Source organism: Periplaneta americana, chromosome 4 (genome assembly GCF_040183065.1).
Source record: "Periplaneta americana isolate PAMFEO1 chromosome 4, P.americana_PAMFEO1_priV1, whole genome shotgun sequence".
Taxonomy (NCBI): Eukaryota; Metazoa; Arthropoda; class Insecta; order Blattodea; family Blattidae; genus Periplaneta; species Periplaneta americana.
The window spans coordinates 72,307,523-72,326,578 of record NC_091120.1 but is presented as its reverse complement, the minus strand read 5'-3'; the positions used below and the strand labels follow the sequence as shown (position 1 = coordinate 72,326,578).

Here is a 19,056-nt window from a genome sequence, read left to right as displayed (position 1 = left end):
AGGTAAATGAATCCTGGCCTTCTTAGAGGTGTCAACTCAAATTTTGTCGGTAATTTGTCACCCACGTTGAAATTTCAACGCTGAATTAGCTTTGCAGTTGAAAACTATATTATATAAAATATTACCACTACTAACATCATTATCGTGCCGCACCTATGGCTTAGCACTAACACATTGGACTTCCATCCATGTGGTCCAGATTCAATCGCCGGCCTGGTCGTGATAGAATTTGTGGTGGACAAAGCGGAAGTAGCAGCGGGTTTTTCTCGGGGAACTCCCCATTTCACTCTTTCATTCCACCCACACACTCCACTTCCCTCTCATTTCATCTGTCACCTGCAATAGTTAAAAATAGGTAGGGTGAAGTCTTGGGAATAGTACGGGACTACAATGCTGCTACAGGAATTTCGGGCTTCGGGGTTGGTCAGATCTTGTCTGGAAATGGGACCTGGCTGTTGCAGGACAGAGACAGTATGGCCCGTCCTTCGGTATCGGATCACGAATACCATCCAGACTGGAAAAATAATCACATATAGGGCGCACAGTAGATCAATGTAAGTCTAAGTGAAGGATCTGTTACGGATCCCGCCCTCAAAAAGCCAGTCAGTTAGTCAAAATCATTGTCGTAATACATCATAAAGGCACTGTCACTATGTACAGACCCAGAAACAAAATTTGGACCTCCTGAATTTTCCAAGTTTCAGTTACAACATACTGTGCATGCTCAGTGCTTCAGTTGGCCCAAATTTTGTTTCTGGGTCTGTACAGTCTTAGAAACAATTGATGGTACACATATATTTTTGAAGTCTCAGGAAGAAGGCACTGCATATGATCAGAGGACGAGCGACCAGGTTCACAAGCGAACCACAAGTTTAGGTAATAACATTCGTTCTGTTTCGTTGTATGTCGGCTTTAGGTAACTAGAAGAAGTGCCAGGGAAAAGAATTTAGCGTAAATAAGTAGTGCAATAAAGGCTGTAAATGAGACAAAACAAAAGGAAGAAGAAATAGTATTTACGTTACAAGGATTGAAAGTGAGGTTTCACGGATGAGTTGAGAGGAATTTCGAAATAAATTCGTAAAACACTTTCAATTCTTGTAACGTACAATATTTTATTTCATATTATGTCGAATTTCATTATTTTTAATAAATAAATATTGACATGTACGTATTGAAAACCAGTAGAAAAGGACACCCCTAAAATATGCTCAGAATGAACTGTCCCGTATCTATTGTTGAAGTTGGTGAACGAACTACGCTCATTACGGGGCTATCCATGCAGGAACAGTTGATAGACGGAAAATCGTGGAGGGAAATTTGGATGTATAGCCTATATTGAAGTTCGAAAAGAAGTATCTGATAAAATTTAACGAAGCGATGGCAGAATTAATATCAAATAAATCACAGGAAAAATATGGAAAAGAATAACAGGAATTATTCTGTATGATGTGAAAGAAGTTAACGAGAATGTTTTGTTAGCATGTGTTAGATTTCGTAAGCGTTTTAAGCCATAGTTTTGTAGTTTGAATTTTATTGCACAGTATATGGCGTATTACGTAGTGATAGACTACTTATAATAATAATAATAATAATAATAATAATAATAATAATAATGATAATGATAATGATAATGATAATGATAATGATGATAATGATAATGATAATGATAATGATAATAATAATAATATAATAATAATAATAATATTAATGGCTTTATTTAACCTGGCAGAGTTAAGGCCGTAAGGCCTTCTCTTACACTCAACCAGGATTAAAAATTGCTTACATAGTTGAACATACAACTGGATCGAAATTAAGTAATTACATACTGATACGATTTAGGTACATAATGAGATCAAAATAGGTAGCCTAGTTACATAAAAATTTACCTCATAAAATAAAAATAAGCATAGTGGAATACATATTAATGTTGTTAGAATCAAATACGAATCACACAAAAATAGGAGTCGATAATTCAATAACAAATGTACACAGTAAAAATACAAAATAATCACATTGCAATACATATTAATATTAGATTACAAGTAAGTAGGATTCACATAATTAAACCGGAAACCGAAAATTGAATAAAATGTACACAATAAAAAATAGACTAATAGTAATAATAAAAAAAACAACACAGTAGGATACATATTGGTGTTAAGTAATAAATAAACACGATTTACATTGTTACACAATAAAAATAAGAAACAAAAAATAAAAATAAGTACAGTGGAATACATTGCATTAAATATTTGCAATGCGTTAAGTCTCTCAACTTATCATAAGATATTTTTCTAATTTACGTTTAAAAGAAATTAAAGTTCGGCAGCCCTTGACTTCAGGCGGCAGAGAATTCCAGTGACGAGAAGTAGCAACAGTGAAAGATGAAGAATAAAGAGATGATGTGTGATGTGGTATTTCTAGCGTGTTATATTGTGACCGAGTATTTAAGTTATGATAACGAGAAAGATTGTGGAATCGGACAAATAAGTAAGAGGGAGCAGAGGTTATTGTTATGTATTTTGTTACAGTGTAAGAAATTTATGTCTTCTTTGCTATTACCTTGTTTTTGTTTTAATTCAATATGTTGCAGTTGTTAGTTAATAATAATGTTAAATTATTGGCATGATGTCCATTGCGGGACCGGTCATTGAATAATTTGACACATCTAAAATCTGCTGAGAATGGTTTGGTCCGAATTGTACCAAATTTTGAAATGTGATAAAATAAGTAAATAAGGAGACTTTGTATAATTTCTATGGAATACCTTCACTTGTTTACTTTTGAAGTTATTGATTACGTTTGTCATGATTTATTCATATGTTGGTGATAGTGGCGTCTATTTTGTGAATATTACGGTACATTTTACTGTAATTTTCTGTTTGTCGGCCATTTTCTACGACCATAAAGTGGTGACATGAGATGTAGTAAAGAAGAAAGACAGAAAAACAATTTCAAGGAATGCATGATATGCGATCGACTGCATCAGAAGCAGGTGCTCTTTCAACTAGACTAACACGTCAGTGATAGAAATGCTCTGTATGTAGCGATGCAATATTCCACGACTTACTTAAATCATGAAATTTGACATTAACTTGATTTAGTTTAAATTAATGAGACACGTTTTGTAATAATTGTGGAAATAAACCATCGTGTTATGCCCTGTGATTTATAAATGAAGTAATGGAGTCTGGAATCGCTATTTATTTTCTATATATGACCTACTTTTATTAATATAATATGTATAATCGTCACACTGTTGACTAGGAATGTAGGATAGAGTAGGTAATTCATTCTGTAGCAGCATGACAGAGAGAAGAGACCTGAGAGCTTGTTATAGAGGTAATAGAAAATGGCTTCTCAGCTTCGGAGGCAAGTCGAAGGTGTCACGTCCCAATGAGGACAGCACAGATTTGAGCTCATAGATTTCAAAATTATGAGGAGTTTCGAAGGCGCTATTCTACCGGTCGCCCACATTGTTCAACAAGAGAAGAGGACGCGGCCGTTCGCGGAGTTCATGCAGAGAACTCGTTCCGTTCTGCGAATCAGTTAAGACAGTGGTCGTCAGCACTCGCTGAAATGGGTAGAGTACATGGAGGGTAAGGAACTCTGCTCCGTCTTGTACAAGGGATAGAGAGACAGCACACCCCCCAGCAGCTACGAATGCACGCTAGGGCAGTGTCTTTTCTGCGGGTAAAAGACGCTAGCCCAAGCGTGCAGTATTTTGATGACCGCCGAGTTAAGAACTGCGCCAACTTCCCTGGCACTTCTCGAACAGAATGATGTCAACCGTTTGAGAGATGCAATCTCCATTGCTGGAGAACTACGACCAAAGAGGGCTTACAAGAGTAACAAGCAGTCGATCACTTAGCTTTCGCAACCGGCTGGATTGATTTCTATTAGGGTAGAGTAATTTTCTCCGAAGAAACAACTATTTCATCCGATTGCGAATCACGCGGCAACATTTATCGTGAGCCAGGCAACAGATATGACCCACACTACGTTAAACGACGTCAAAGGTCGTGATTGTTATCGTGTCATGCTGGGGCTGGATGTCTTGCGATGGCGCTGACGCGCCAGAGCTCACCGATGGCCGATTTTGGGAGCCGCAATATTTGCATTTTCTGGAAAACATGTTGTTTCTTTCAGCTCGAGAGTTTGATATCCCGAAGAAAGTTAAATTTTCCATTAGGTTAACCACCCCGTGCTCTATGCTATAAACGTTCAAATATGGCTCACGAGAAGACGTATGAGCTGAACTGAAACGGAAGACGATCGAAAAATATCTAAATGACCCAACTCAGAATCCAGATCAGTTGTGGAATCAAGTTCTGGCTACATGGTAAGATCTCCCTCAGGACGAAAACTATTTCCGCAACTTGATCGACTCTATGCCCCGAAGATGCCAGGCTGTGGTAAATTCCGTTGGCATGTGGACAAGGTAGGCCTATGTCTTTTTTAGGGCCTATATGTTTTCATTAATTTGTTTATCTTTATTTTATTTCGGGAAGAAAATTTATCTCCCAAGCAGTGTGTATGTATGTGTGTGTGTGTGTTGGTGTATGTATATATACAACCCTATACACAGGGTGTAATAGGACCTCACCGACAAATTTTGAGGAGTGACAGGTCACAGAGAGGATCATTTTTGTTAAGGAACGAATGTTCGATAACACGTCCTTTAGGAACTATGCATCCAAAAGTCAGATGTCCTGTACTTATTTTTTGTTGTTGCAAAATTTAATTTAATTTTCCATGCATGCTCTGAAAATGTACAGTTGTCAAAAGAAAAAGTGGCCGCTCTCCTGAAACAAAGTTCCCTTCGGGTATCTTCGCTACAATTCGGAGACAGGCGATGTTACATGTTGTTGGACCACGTTGCCTGATATCTACAGTTATAATTGAAGTATTCTGTGTGTTATTCGATAGCGTAATGGTAGCGTTCCGGCCTCTTATTCGTGAGGTCCTGCGTTCGACTACAATCTCGTGCTTTTTATGTTCTTTTTTGTTCTGTTTTTTGAGAGAAACAAACTATACATAATGGCTCCTTTCTCTTTTACGATTATTTTAGTAATTAACATCAGGTTTATTAATATATTATGCCATAACTTGATCATTATGATATTGTGGCTGCAAATGGAAAGAAAAAAGATTTTATTCTCAATAAAAATATATTTCGTGGCATAAACAAAACAAATTTAGGCTACTGGCGTCGGCCTTAAAACATTCAAACAATAAAGCGTTCAAAAAACAAAACAAAAAGCCACAATTCAATATTTAGTCTATCATCCTCTTATCTCGATCATCTTGCAGTCGAGTAGGCATGGAATTGACTAGTCTTTGCAAATAGCGACTGTTATTAGACACGATATTCCAGGCATTCTGAACATACATACATAAGTGTTCAGTCCATGGGCAGATCTTTCATTGCAAACCCAGGAATCTCCAATCTTTCCTATTTTCTGCCTTCCTCTTAGTCTCCGCATATGATCCACATATCCTAATGTCGTCTATTATTCTTTTCATCCAGAGACCCAACCAATTCCTTTTTCTCTTTCTAATCAGTTTCAGCATCATTCTTTCTTCACTCACTTTTTCAAACACAATTTTATTTCTTATTCTGTCTGTCCACTTCACACGCACCGTTCTTCTCCACATCCACATTTCAAATGCTTCAATTCGTTTCTCTTCATTTCGTCGTAATGTCCATGTTCCTTCCCCATACAATGCCACACTCTACACAAAGCACTTCACTAGTCTCTTCCTTAGTTCTTTTTCCAGAGGTCCGCAGAAGATCCTTCTTCTTCTATTAAAAGCTTCCTTCGTACATGTTTTCAGTTTTTCTTGGGAAGGATAGGCCTAAATGCGGTAACATCCCGTTGCTTTCCGCACACCACTATCTCTTTCGCATCTTATTAGATTCCAGGGGGCCCAAGCGTGGAGATGAGGAGAGTGGATTTGACTAATTGGGCCCTCCGGACTTCACCGAAAGTCACGGCAAGGGTTAAATATTAGTTCTATCAGGATGTTTGACCCGATCAGAGACCGGGAAATCCCAATTAGCCTTTGCCCCCCGCATCCTGGACTAGCTTCTACGAATCATCAGAAAATCTTAGAGTGTGATTGGGCCAATTTTTCCGAAAATGTTTCCACACTTTTGCCCTCGTAGCTCATCGGACGAACGTCGGAATTTAGATGTCAACGTTTCAGGTTCAATTCCTCGTTACTCCTTTTCATTTTATTGTGGTTGAAGATAGTATAATGTAATAATACAAAAAGAAAAACTAATACCAGTATTATGCAACTGGATTTTTCCAAACCTAATATTAATTTATGTTATTTATATCGCTAAAGAACGATTACAATATAAATAACGTGAATATTATTTATACAGTATCACTAAAGAACGATAACAGAATATAAATGATAAATAACGGTTTGTTTAATTAGGGTAGATGCACCATTTGTGGCCACTTTTAGGATTATTTTTAAGTTTATTTTCAAAAATCAATAATTGGGACACTATAATCCCCAACTTTCTTGAGGTATGTGTTAACTAATATGTTTACTATGAACTGTTTTATTAGCATAGCTCAAAAACAAATACATACACTTACACAAAAACTTTTATACATGTTTAAAATTTTCACCATTTGTGGCCACGTAAACCCCATTTTTGGCCACCCGCGTGTACCATATGTGGCCATTTTTGTTTTTGCCATAACATTGTCACAATCTTTCATTTCGATAAATTTAACAAGATAAGGGATAAATTACTGTAATTTGAGTTTACAAATGAGCATATGTTTTGCAGCAGACAAATCTTAAATACAAATAACATACTATATTAAACTTACTAAATAAACAGAAAAATCACTCCACATTCAAACGTTTAAAGCCTTCAGAGAAAATGAAGCATATTACACGGTCATCTTTTCTATGGAATTTGGGAAGAGATAACACTCTATTTACTCATTGTCAACTACTGATATGTCATCATTTACAAGCCATGTAAATTTATTCGCCCCAACTCGTCTAGCAAATTTCACAAGCCATCCATCAATATGTTTTTCTTGTATTAAACCCACAAATCTTCGGACACTTTCCTTGTGTCTAAATGCAACAAGTACCCAATCATTTACTTCAGCCTCTTTGGCACGAACATTTTCATCACTGGATTCGTCACAAAGTTCAGATTCAGATGAAATAGCTATGTCACTTTCGGATGTGGTTATTTCATCTTCCATCTTCCTTTGATTTTTAGTTTTTGATCTTTAGGACACTTTCTGTTTATTTTCACGCCTCTTCTTAGTTTCATTGTCTTTTTGTTTTTTGTTTTTTTTTTGTTTTCAATTTGCTTGCTTCACAACTGTCATATTCATTCTTTCATATTTATACAAAGTGAGAGGAGGTGCCAATACTCCAGATGCATTCACTGTGATAAGTGTTGTAATGTTCTCCTTATCACTAGTCTTTGACGTGTCACAAACATGTTCACCTTTGGGTGCAAGAACTAAGCCTCCTGAGGGTGAAAGGTAGAACGAAGTTTCATCACAATTCCACACTCTCTGGGGATCATTTAATACTTCCTGTTCTTCAGGAGTAAGCAGATCAGTAATTTCCGTAAACCAATTCCGGAATTTTTTCCTCTGTGTTTAATGCCTGAATCTTGTTGATCTGCTCTGCTTCTTTTATACTTAGATCAGGATGTCTTCTCATAAATGCATCAAACCACTTACGTCCAGGTCTGCAATTGATGAATGGTGTGTTTAGTTTACAGTTTCGTACCATTTTTTCAACAGAATCCAGCAAGCTTTCTTTGTTTATTGGAAATCCAGACCTTGCACAACTTTTCAACCATTTTGCCAGCAACATCTCCGAGAACCGCACACTGTCCAACTTTTCCAGATGATTCAGGTGCACGTCCTGATAGTTTGTTCCTTAACGTAGATCTGGGAACATTAAAGGTTGTGGCAGCTGTTGCAACTTTCATTCCATCTCTCACTGCATGCAGAGCACGTAATACTTTTGATGGCGAATATTGAAATAATTTTCTTTTATATTCACGATTTTTCTTAGAACTCATGTTAAGTAAAAGTGCTATAAAAGAAAAATAAAATAAAGAAAACACAAAATATTAGAATTTCCTAACTGGAATAATAAATTACAAAAGTGGTCAGAAAAGGTGCTTAAGTAACCCCTATTTGTGGTCATTATTGTGACTACAAATGGTGCTTGATACTACATTCATGTTCCATTTGTGGCCATCCCTGGTATCAAGGATTGCGATTATGTTTTCATAAAATAATGAATATCAGTAGATACCTGTATGCTTTGAGATGGATCACAACAACAATATCATGTAACTTTATAGAAACTAGTACAGATTTTATATTGTAATTCTTACCTGCAACTCTAAAGAAAATACGTAAGCAAGAATCACAACTTCAGTACATTTATGAATTAACCATTTTGTAGAACAAAAGATTGGAGCTGAATGGCAACCAATCAGAATCATGGTTGCACAGCAACACATTGGAACATATTAGCATGATTCCCATTGCCAGAACTAAATTAGGCACTTAATATAACATTTTAAATTCGAAAATGGCCACTAATGGTGCACGGGCCACAAATGCTACGTCTACCCTAATATAAGATATTATATAATACGTATTTAATTATCTAAATAAAAAAACCTATTTTGTAAATAAAAATGGTTGTGTTATAATAATTACTTACATAAAATACAGATTATTTATATTGCAAAAGAACAATAACAATATAAATAACTTGAATATTATTTTATAATGCTAATGAAGGAAACAGAATATAAATGGTAACTTGAATATTATTTATATCGCTAAAGAACGACAACAGAATATAAAAAACGTGAATATTATTCATATCGGAATTTCACAGATTTATTACAGATGTATTTAAGAAATTGTAGAAGAATAGTAATTAATAACAGTGTCCTATTTATTCTTCTTGGAGCCAAATTTGTAACTTTTAAAAGTGTGGTTACTATGTTGAAGTGTATGTGTTGTAACGGATTTGTTATGTATGTGAGTCAGTTATGGGATGCTTGATGTCGTCGCAATGTCGTAATTATAGTTTGATTGTGTTTGTGTGACTATTGTGTATTAATTTATGATGTATGGTACGGAAAGCTGCATATTTGTGTTATAGAAGAGTTACGTATGTGTGTTGTTTGTTTTGCAATCGGAATGCCTAATTTACGGATTGTTTATGTTTTGTTTACATCGCGTAAGCTAATTTAATTTTCTTTTCCATTTCTCTTTATGCTTATCTTTTTTGTGTATAAAACTATAGCCCTAACATACATATATAAAATAGGGCTAACCCCCATTGGAGATACAATAATAATAATTATTATTATTCATATCGTTATAAAACGATAAGAGAATACAAATGATGACTTGAATTTTATTCATATCTCTAAAGAACGATAACAAAATATAAATAACGTGATATCCATAAAGAACGATAACTGAATATAAATGACAATTTGTATATCATTTACATCGCTAAAGAACGAATAAAAAATAAAATGAAAACTTGAAGAAGGCCCGAACCCACAACCTTTGAATCATTAAACAAGCACTCTACCGCTGGTCTACGAGGCGCAGATATGGAACACTTTCATAGTTCCGGAACTACTAGTACAAGCACATGCATCGTGTAACATCGCCGCGACCCGAAGTGGACTTTGAAAATATTTGCTGTTCACGAGTGCGGCCACTTTTCTTTTTGACAACTGTACAACAGGTGTTAAAATTACATACTCTGCAGCAGTACCTCATTATATTTTTGACACCTTAGCAGCATTCATCATGCAACTCTGTTAAGCATGGCAGTGTTGGATTGCTTAATGGTAAGATGGATTGAAGATGTACCAGACAGACCAATAGTATACTACAGCATTGTAACAGAGATGATAAGGACTTAAGACACACACTTATGCAACATACTTTATACGGAATGCGCTTCTAAAAAGGATCCATAGTTCATGAAAGAAGTGTTATCGAGCATATGTTCTTTAACAAAAAAAGGACCCTCTCTGTGTGATCCATCTTTCCTCAAAGTTTGTCGGTGAGATCCTGTTACACTCTGTATATATATTTGGTTTTTATTCTCCAAGTCGTCCACACCTGTGAAGTAACGGTTAACGCATCTAGCCGCGAAACCAGGTGGCCCGGGTTCGATTCCCGGTCGGGGCAAGTTACTTGGTTGAGGTTTTCCCGGGGTTTTCCTTCAACCCAATATGAGCTGGGTAATTTTCAGTCTTGGGCCCCGCACTCATTTCACCGGCATTATCACCTTCATATCATTCAGACACTAAATAACCGAAGATGTTCATAAAGCGTCGTAAAATAACCTACTAAAATAAAAATAAAAATAAATATTCTCCAAGTCGAGCCAAGTATTAACCCACAGTAAGTTGTTCCACTTTGTTTTATTTAATGAAGACAGGTAACATGTATAAAACTTAGCGACGTTATTTAAAACAATTAAAAACTTTATCTGACCGTGAATTGAATCCGGGCCCCCACGTCACAATCCATCCACGTTACAAGCCAGAATGTTACTGACTGCTTCACCGGGGTGAACGGTACAAAGACGGCACGAAGAGAGGCTTACAGCTGCCCGACTTGAACTCAAAGGAGACAGCACACATACAAATTTACTGATGTGAATCGCTCTTCAATACTTCTTCACCACCAAGAGTCGGTCCATCAATTGTTTCTAAGACTGTATATTGTCACAAATACTGTATAACACATAAATCACTTGCCAAATGGAATACATTATTCTATTCGGAAATGACTGCTATCTTTCGTTTGTATTTGTTTCGTGATTTAATCGCGAAGTAGGCTATAGTAACTAACAATGCTACAGTTAGTTTCTATTTTTTTTTTCCGGAGTTATTGAGAGCAGAAGGGGAGAGATAATTATTATTGTTTTGAGTTGTAATTGATATTGATTGAGAGCTGGAGAACAGATCATGTTGACTCCTGCTGAGCGAGAGGACCTAATACTGCTCTGTGGGGAAAAATCACAGAACAACGAGGGAAGCTGCAGTCGAGTTTCATCGTCGTCATCCAGACATTCCAAAATCATAACAACAATGTACTGTATGCATTTTATTACATCAATTTAAAACAACGTTTAATTTGCTCGACATGATGAGAAGTAGTCATAAATCGACTATTGATGAACAACAATGGATGCCACTGCAAAGATGTCGTTCGGTCTTTAAATGGTCAGTGCAAAATTAGGCTCGAGAAAGTGGTGTTATGAAGTGGGAAATCTATTCGCAGAACGTTGAAATCGGCACGTTTCCACCCATACTATTTGCAGCATGTGCACTCGGCGCAAGAAGAGATTCATGGAAGAAGCCAGTTTAGTGCAACTGGATCATCCTGTGTTTGCGTAGTGACCAATTGTCCCGTCAGTATATTTTATTCAGTGACAAATGCCTATTTTTTCTAGATGGGTTATATTGATACACAAAATTCACGATATCGGCCCAAATGAAACTAAAAATGGATGAGTGAATCCAATAACCCTAGTGCTTAAAAAGAAAAAGGTACGGTGTGGAATACTAGGCGATATAATTGTGGGACCATATATTTTCGAAGGCAGTGTGAACCAGTACACATTTAACGAATTGCTAGATAGCATTCTAACGGAATTCCTATATGATTTACCAGTGAATGAGCTGATGAAAATGTGGACTGTTAGATGTTGCCACTTCACATTATGCTAAGACAGTTTGTGATAAATTAAATAACGTGTGTGCATCGAATTGAATAGGGTTGAAATCAGTTGTGGCCTCCACGGTCACCAGACCTTACACCTGTATATTTTTTCTGTGTGGGATATGTGAAACAGTATGTTATCAGAGACAGCCTGTGGCTATAGGTGAATTAAAACAAAGGATCACCCACATTATCGAAAACATTTCACAATAAACACTTTTAATAATTATGTCAGAGGAATGTCTCCAAGTAAATGGAACACACTTTGAACATATTCAGTAGTGCAGTGTACAGTTGCACTGAGAATAGTAATCTTTACTTGAAAACCTAGTCGTGTTTATCTGATGGTAATGCACTGTATAATATTGTGCTGTATGATATTTGATGTGGAATGTGATTACTAAGATATTTGTTCCAAAGAAATAATTTGTAATGTCTATATTTGTCATTTTCAATTAACATTGTTTTCCCCATTTGACAAGTCACTTTAGTGTCACACGGTATTATAGTAAGTTCTATTATCAATATATTAAAAGTATTGAAGGAAACCACGGCTTCGAAATAGTCAACATATTTTTCAAATGTGTTGAAGAAATTATCAATATTATTATTGACGTCTTTATCATGAAGAACATCAACACATAAAATCGGTATAATAATAATAATAATAATAATAATAATAATAATAATAATAATAATAATAATAATAATATAATAATAATAATAATAATAATAAAAGGTAAAGGTATCCCCGTAACATGCCATGAAGGCACTTGGTGGGGCATGGAGGTAAGAGCCCCATGCTTTCCATGACCTCGGCACTAGAATGAGGTGGTGTGGTCGGCACCACGCTCTGACCGCCTTTTATCCCCGGGAAAGACCCGGTACTCAATTTTATAGGAGGCTGAGTGAACCTCGGTGCCGTTCTGAAAGTTTGGCAACGAGAAAAAATCCTGTTACCACCTGGGATCGAACCCCGAACCTTCCAGTCCGTAGCCAGCTGCTCTACCAACTGAGCTACCCGGCCGCCAATAATAATAATAATAATAATAATAATAATAATAATAATAATAATAATAATAATAAATTTTAGCTTTGTACACATTACTACATACTATCTTCCTCCTCATATGAATTACCACCATTTTCATCACATATAAAGTTTGCATGCAACATAATCATTGTAATGATATACATCATAACCAATAATAAATCTGGAAATCATAAAAAACAATATTACCATCTGTCAATCCCTTTATCATGGCAAACAAGGACATTATCGACATAATATAATCATCTTTATGAGGAATGGCAACATTCCGGTTATCGATAATGTTGACCTCGATATTTCCATTGTCAAAATCAATATCGATACTATGAGGATTAAAATCGCTAACATTATCACCATTACTAGCATCATTATTAGGAACTCGAAGAATAAAATCGTCATCATAATAATAATAATCATCGTAATTATAATGCTTAGTTATGCAGTCAAATGAGATGACTGTCTTCAGCATATTATGTTCCTCTTAAGAATTGAAACAGTCCTCTATTCTGTATGTCATGCGTGGAGACAGAACGATCTCCCATATAATTGTTCCCAACAGCCCTTGTCAGTCAATGTCTGAAGGTGAAAGTGAATACTCACGTTTTGGATGTAGGCGCGACGGTGGTGGTTCATTTGTCCTCGTGATTATGCGGGTTGGTCATCGCGGACTCCATGGTGACACGCCTTCCCTGGGCTCGCAATGGCGTCGCGAATAACTGGGATACTGATCGACCGTCTCTGGACCCAGGCTCCGGCTCCAGAATTGTCTGCGCGTGCGCCAGGCATCTCGGCGCGTAGTTGTGTGGCCTGATGAACTGTTGCTAAAGTACGCATTATGATATGCTTATATTCAAAATCTATACCATAAAATTTAATTTCATATTTTCTTCGATCAATAAATTTTCACAAACCTCTAATTAAATCAGTTATAAATTATTACTATCAACGTCAATATCATCACGATCGCCTTCAGCTAACGTCCGGATGTTTAGGCATTCGTAATACTTAAAATAGGTAGGAAAAAAAGGTAATTAAAATATTAAAATGATACTGTACGTTTTAAAAAGGCACAATTGGCAGGAAAAATGCAATTAAAACATGAAAATGGCACTACGAATTTTAAAAAGGCACAATTGTCAGACAAAAAAGGCAATTAAAACATGAAAATGGTACTGTTATTTCAAAAAGACACAATTAACAGGCGAGAAAAGGCAATTAAAACATGAAAATGGCAATGTAAATTTTAAAATACACAATTGGCAGGCAAAAAAAGGCAATTAAAACAGAACAGAAAAAAATGGAAAAGTTTAAAAAAGGGCATAAGCCTAATATAATATTTAATCAGCTAATTTACATGATATTGATGGTAAGGTCGGCCTGGTTGGCTAGTTGGTATAGCGCCCAAGGTTGCGTGTTCGATCATGGGCCAGGCCGATGGCATTTAAGAGTGCTTAAATGCGACAGGCTCACGTCAGTAGATTTACTGACCTGTAAAAGAACTGCAGGACAAAATTTCGGCACATCCGGCGACGCTGATATAACCTCTGCAGTTGCGAGCGTCGTTAAATGAAACATAACATGTTTGATGGCAACACGCGTCACTATTGTTTGCGCATACCACAAAGTACTGTACAATTTTAGATTCTGTGGTCGGATAGAACAGCTTTTATGACAGAAAAAGATCGTCGTTCTACTTCAACTAGCGTAACTGGAGCATGTTTGAAGCAAATAGGCTCTGTAAACGGACTTTTACTACAACTGTTGTATCACCTTTTATTATTTGACAGATTTGTTTCATTTTCTATAATGTATTTACAGTCAATACACATTCAAACTTTTCACTAGTGACCGACACATTTGGGTAGGCGAGGGGAGATTTTAAGATACTAGTAATTCGTTTATATAATAAAATAAGCACTATAGAGGGGTACAATTGTGGAATAGTCAACATGAACTCGCACATAAGCACAATAAATTTAAGCTAACTAAATTCTGGTTAACAACACTCAACATAGGAAATAAATATACTTTCAGTTTACTTTTAATGAGCAATAAAGGCGAAAATAAGCATTTTCTCTTAAAATGAGCAGCAATAGCTTAAAACGCAAAATAAAAATTAGTCTTATCATTCCTAAATACCGTGGGACATAGAAGTCTGTTGACAAATGGGAAACATTACTCTAATTGGAATACAATTGTATACAGTAATGTTCACTATCGCAGATGTTCAAAATGTGTTCCATTTACTTGAAGACAGTGCCTCACTAGATATTGACGTCCTTCTGTCGCGCTTAAAAGTGTTACAGGTGGGATGTGCTGGATAACACATCTTCAAGTGTTTCAAGTCATCTATAAATGTGTAGGCTCTGTCCGAAAAACGTGCTGTTTTACAAATCCTCATAGAAAGAAATCCAGGTGTGTGAGGTCTGGTGACCGTGGAGGCCATAACTGAGGTCCACCTCGTCCAATCCAGTGCACACCGGTAGCCCCATCTTGTTGAAACCACATTCTTATCCGTTTGTTCAGTGTTAAATCATATAGAAATTCCATTACAGTGCTGTGCAGTAACTCACCATAGGCTATATGTGTTGATTTACATTTCCATCAAAGGAATATGGTTCCACAACCATATTACCTAGTAATTCACATCACACCAGGCTTGTTAGCTTCATGCATCCATCTTGGGTTTTCTATGGATAAGTATCGTGCATTTTGTGCATGAGGGTGCCCATCCAGAAAGAATAAGCATTCGTCACTGAACAGAACATCCTGAAGGAAGGATCGATCAGTACGCAAACGCTGTGTGATCCAGTTGCAATATGTTCGCCTCTTGAGTGGATCCTTTTCTTGCATTGTGTGTAAATGCTGTAATTTGTAGGAGTGAAAACCTGCAGATTTCAATATTCTGCGAACAGATTCTCTACTGAAATTTGGGTATAATGTGTAGTATTGAAGTAAAGCATACTTTAAAGACCTTGTTAAATCGAATAATATCCCAACCACTGGTTAGTGTATGTATCTAGGAACAGACTGTAAAAGTTAGGTTGGCATTAAAAATTTTAATTAGACCTAAAAAGATAAAAATAATTTCAGTCAAACTAAAGTTGCTGATAAGGGTTATCTTGTAAACTTAAAATATCTCCAATTAAAACCAGGGTCAAAAAACATTTATCTTTCACCAATTCATAATTTGTGTACGTGGCATGATCTGGAACGAAAACTAGGTTAGGTACTCAATTAACCTATAATAATACCCTAGTTAACATACGTTTGTAAATTGTCATTTACTAACAAACTATTAATCATTACAATTAGGCCTATTAAAACATGTTCTGTACATGTGTAATGTATACATGCATGAATTTGGTTATACTGTAGACCTATTATAGATGGTTTCTCAACAATATTGCTTTGAATATGGTGGGTCATTTCATGGACTGGTAAACAAGAAACAGTGTTTTTTTCAGCAGACTGTATCATTGTGATTAACACAAATTTCTAACACTTCATGACAGGCAGTTGTGAAATTGATAATATATATTAAATTGACATGTGTTTGAAGATTAAATTAAGTGTTATTCAGTAAATTGTAACTTATACTCAAATTGCCCTCATCCACCATATCCCAATTATAAAATAAAATATAATAATATTTATTGTAATAATTATAATTTTATTAATATTATTATAAAAATATATCATTATGAGACAACGGCTGTAATCAGGATCCGAATAATGCTCTGGGAACTAATACATTTTAAATAACCATGTCATAGTCCCGTCTGATAACATCACTGACATCTTCAAAAACGGGAAAATGTCCTTAACTGCATTAACCCCATTCCTGTTCGGTTGAAGTTAATTTGTTTACACTTAATTTTGAACGAAATAACACTGAAACCTAATATTGTATAGTGTAAAGATGCTTTATAGCGTACACGTTTTAAATTTAAATCTGTTTCAGTTGCTGTACTTAATAACTTGTTTCTGTCATTATTTTCTGCAAAAGAGAAATGAGCTGCGGATCCTAGTGCCGGGAATTTAATCAACTTATACACAATCATCTCGTGACCATGGCTAAAATCAATAGAATATTATGTGAATTCACAAACAGGAAAACAAACTGCTGCAGTATTGTCCACACTGTGTAGTAACATCACGGTCATTGACCACTTCCTCCTTGCATAATGATAAAATCTGAACAGGATACCGGGTTCCATTTTTTTTTTTCGGCTTTTCGGTTATAAATCCAGAAGGGGTGTGAGAAAAATTCTCTATATCAATGACAAAAGTTTAGCTAAACTTGCCAGGATCTGTAGCTTCTTGTGATGGAGAGGGCTGAATATCACTGAATCAGAGCCAGTTCATTGTTTTAGTGGGTGATATAAGACAAGGGCAAGCAAACCGTGTCTGTGGCTGAGTGTTATCGCGCTGTTCTTCTATCCTAGCTACTTGGGTTCGATTCCCGGCTAGATCGCGATAGAATTTGTGATGGACAGAAGCGACGTTATCTCGGGGTACTACCATTTCCCTCTATCATTACACGAACAATGTCCGTCTCTCTTTTATTTTATTTATCATCTACAATAGTAAAAATAGGCTGGGATGAAATCTTGGGGGTGGTACGGGTTTACCATCTTGATATAGAAAGGACTTGAGGCTCCGGGCTCATGGAGCTTATCACGCTACTCGTCCGAGAAGCGGGATCTGTCTCTCTCTCTCAGAGGCTGAGACATGATGACTCACCTGTCAGTTTTGGATACCACTCAGGCTACCTGTCGGACTTAGACAATCATCTCAGATAGGCCTATAGGGCTAACAATGGGCCAAAGCGTTTCTAAGTGTACGGACTCGTCACTGGTCCAGCCTTCGTAAAGCCGGCCAGCCAACGAGGGCAAAGAAGTTTAACTCATCTCCCTCATGGTCGAATGACAAGAGATTCCACAACTAAACTGTCTGCACAGTCCGCGTAAGGTGGCCAAATGACAATAATAGGCTATTATTAAAAGAGAAAACCGAAAATTGTAAGGATATAGCCTACTTTTAAACACCACGACTAACTTCACTGATATGAGCTTAAAAACTGTCGAATAATGACACAATTTGGCAGCCACTGAATTCTATTGTAATATGTTAAGTGTGGTCATATTTCGAAACCACACAAAGAAGAAAGCTGATGAAGGCGACAAGGTAGCAGGATGCCTACAAGATATTGCATGGAGGATAAATATATAACAACTGAGGGGAAAAATAAAAAAATATATAAGACAATGACACTACGTTCAGTGATGACATATGCAGCCGAAACCAGAGCAGAAACAAAAAGAAGAAAGCAAAAAATAAATACAATAGTTTTAGGAATGATTCAGGGAAATACCATGTGGGACAGAAGAAAAATCAGTCAATAAGAGAGCAATGTGATATACATGACTTGACTAAGTGGATAATAATTAGACATTGGATTTTTAGGCACTAAAAATTGCAGTTTTAGGCGCCTAAAAAAAGCTCAAAATTTGTAAAATTAGGCTCTATTTTAATGAAAATAGGCATTTTAGGCACATCAAGGTATCATACTTATTTCTTTCACTGAAATTTTTAGTTATACACTAAAATACGCACAAAAAAGTATGTTTAAACATTAAAAAAGAATACTATATTATATTTATAAACAGAGCTGCACAAATTTAATATATTGAAACTAATGAAATAATGATTATTGATATCAAGATTACTCATTTTAAGTTATTGAAATTCAGTTCCATGCTCAGACTTTATTATAATTATCTGCACAGTACACCACCAGAATTTTTTCTAAATTCTCCACAGTTAACCTTTGCCTTTTATCACTGAGAATCATTTTGAAAGCAGAAAGACTTCTTTCAGCCGAAACTGATGTGAGAGGCGCAAATTTTAAATTAGGTACAATAGAAACATCAATACTTACTGGAACATTTACACTTTCCCCCGATATTACTCTTGATACTTTTTCGAACAATGAAAATCCTACATTTTTATTTAATACGTTGTCCCACATATTTTTAACTTTTTTTCCCAGTTTCGCCCAAAGCAGAATGTATGTTCACTTGAGCTTCCTTTACTATTGCTATTTGGCTACAAAGAGATTTTTTTTCACGTTCTAATTGTTCAATGCTTGCAGGTATGAAAGAAAAGTTTGATGTTATGTAGGCAATATCGTTTTTCACTCGTGAGTCATTCAGA

General features: G+C 36.0%; 1 protein-coding gene across 1 annotated transcript in view; it reads right to left on the bottom strand.

Moving 5' to 3' along the window:
* LOC138697912 (uncharacterized) overlaps positions 1-13,584 on the bottom strand; it is a 46,875-nt gene extending 33,291 nt beyond the window's left edge. The window contains exon 1 of the mRNA XM_069823505.1: positions 13,438-13,584. The gene's annotated coding sequence lies outside the window, so the exon portion shown is untranslated. The remainder of the gene's footprint in view (positions 1-13,437) is intronic.
* Between the last annotated feature and the right edge of the window lie 5,472 nt (positions 13,585-19,056).